Below are 2,345 nucleotides of genomic sequence, written 5' to 3'. Positions count from 1 at the left end.
AGGATTATCCACATCTTCACTTGGATTTGGACTAATCTTAGTTGTCCAGATGCATTAGATTGCTGACTAGGATCCAGATGTATTAGTTGGATGGTTAGGATCAACATAGATACTCTGACATATAGGATCTTTTTGTCTGTATCCGGCATCATTAGCATCTAGAGAGAGAGAGAGAGAGAGATTCCAGCCTTCCACTCAGCAATCAACAAAAAAAATCTCTCTCTCTCTTTTCCAAAGGTTGGTACAAGTTCATGTAACCAAATAAAGAAAAGCATAATAAAAGCATAAAGTCCATTTAAGGGTATCACATGAAAGCTTCCTGAAACTACTGGATGAAACCTGGTTACGTTGTTCATGTAGTCCAATTTGCATAGCCCTCGTCCTCTCAAACCAATCGTAGGGCTCCTAGCAATAAGTTGACAACAAGCCCTACAAACCTACTCTTCACCATCGATCAAACTCACATGTCACACCACTCCCTCCACTCTTTCTCATTTCTACTAACCAACCATCTTGCACTGCTGCAGTACCCCCCATATATGTATATATCATTACATGCACCATTCTTCTTCTCCTTCCTCTTCTTTTTAAATTTCAACACAATTTATGCTATTATAACCAATGGTCACTTCCAAAATGCTCCTTCTCTTTGAAATGGCTAGAAAATGGCAAAGGCTGGCTAAAAGAAATAGAAGGGTGGAGATGAAAAGTGACAGTTTCAATAAATACAACATTAAGGGACACTTTGCAGTTTATGCACTTGATGGGAAAAGGTATGTTGTTCCTTTGGCATACTTGAATCACCCAATCTTTAGAGAGCTTTTGGAGATGGCAGAGGAATTTGGGCTGGCTGGACAGGGACCCCTCATACTGCCCTGTGAGGGGGAATTGATGGACTACATTGTATCTTTGCTTCAAAAGAACCCTTCTGAGCAGGTCGAGAAAGCACTACTTTCCCTCACATGTTCTTCTCCAACATTTCTGCTTCATATCCCTGCAGAGTGAGCACAAAGTGTGATGATGATCAACAGGTTGTGTTTGCAAAGGCTACTGATACCACTATTTTTGCTTGTTTGGTTTCTCCTTGATTCCATTGAAAGCTGATGACTTGTAAGCAATTCCCTACTTGTGGAACCAAAAAAATTGTTTCACCTCTGGATAATCTTTCTATTGTGTTTGGCATCACATAAGAAAGTGACGGTTCAATAACTCCTACATTTTTTGTTGGTAATCAAGTTCAATATGGCACCAAGACATCACCTGGATTCAGTTTTGGTTCTTTGATTAGCACAGAGGAATCTTCTCCTGAATCCTATTCAACAAGGGGCAAGTTAAATTCAGCACCACTTTTTTCCTTGCTTTCATTGGTGCTTAGTCTCAATTTCTTTTCTTTTCTTTTCTTTTTCCTTTTTCACTTTTTGGGCTGTGTGGAGATTGGAGTCCTTCCAACTCTAAATTGGCTAGTATATTTTTTTCCTTCACATAGTTTGTGATACTTTTTTTTATGATGAGGAACCCTCGCCGAGAACCGGGTCACTTAATGAGCCTGCATCCTGCAAGGTAAACCTTTGGTGGTGGTGGTGGTGGTGGTGTGTGTGTGTGTGTGTGGGTGTGTGTGTGTGTGTGTGTGGGGGGGGGGGGGTCACCGACACCCAAGCCCTTATGAAACCCATAGGTTTTTTATTTTTGTGAAAGAAAGTAAACTCAATTTTATTAAATAAGTAGAAAGAAGTCGGGGTAATGAGGACGGAACCCATCATTTAAAAGCACCCACACACCCGGTGAGAGTCGAGCTTAGAATGGAGTTAGCACCTTCTCCCCAGGCCTGCTGCCATTCCGGCCACTCGGGTGTGGCTGTGTGATTATGTTTCATATCATAGTTCAATTGTTGATATATATTGAAACATGCAACCTATTTTATCTGCTAGTGTGAATGCCATTTGGGACTTTGAGGTGAACTACCCTACTGAATTGCAAATTGGTATGTTTGAGTGTTGCTGAAAATCCAGATATTTCAAGATCTTTTTCAGTCATATAAGCAAAATTTTGGGTAGTTAAATTGATACTCGTATGGTATGTTTGGGTGCTGCCGAAAATCCAAAAATTTCAAGATCTTTTTTCAGTCATATAAGTATATGAAACACTCTCCATGGACATCAAAAATTTGGGTGAATTGAAAACCTGTCACCGGGACACCATTTTGGCAGCGTATCCCTGGTAACATGAATCAGACACATAAATACGAAAAATAGTTTTTGTTATTTGAAAATTTTAAAAACTATGCCCTCATGCATGTTCTATTTTTTAAAAATTTACAAACTTGCATGTCGAGTCAGTGTCACACA

The 2,345-nt window shown here is 39.8% G+C and overlaps 1 pseudogene; it reads left to right on the top strand.

The window, feature by feature from the left end:
- The first annotated feature begins 702 nt into the window (after positions 1 to 702).
- Positions 703 to 1,005, top strand: LOC149817774 (auxin-responsive protein SAUR36 pseudogene; annotated as a pseudogene).
- Positions 1,006 to 2,345: the final 1,340 nt, after the last annotated feature.

This window comes from Nuphar pumila, chromosome 13 (assembly GCF_984573655.1).
Source record: "Nuphar pumila chromosome 13, dmNupPumi1.hap1.1, whole genome shotgun sequence".
NCBI lineage: Eukaryota > Viridiplantae > Streptophyta > Magnoliopsida > Nymphaeales > Nymphaeaceae > Nuphar > Nuphar pumila.
Note: the sequence above shows the minus strand (reverse complement) of the source record. Positions and strands in the feature narration are given on the sequence as shown.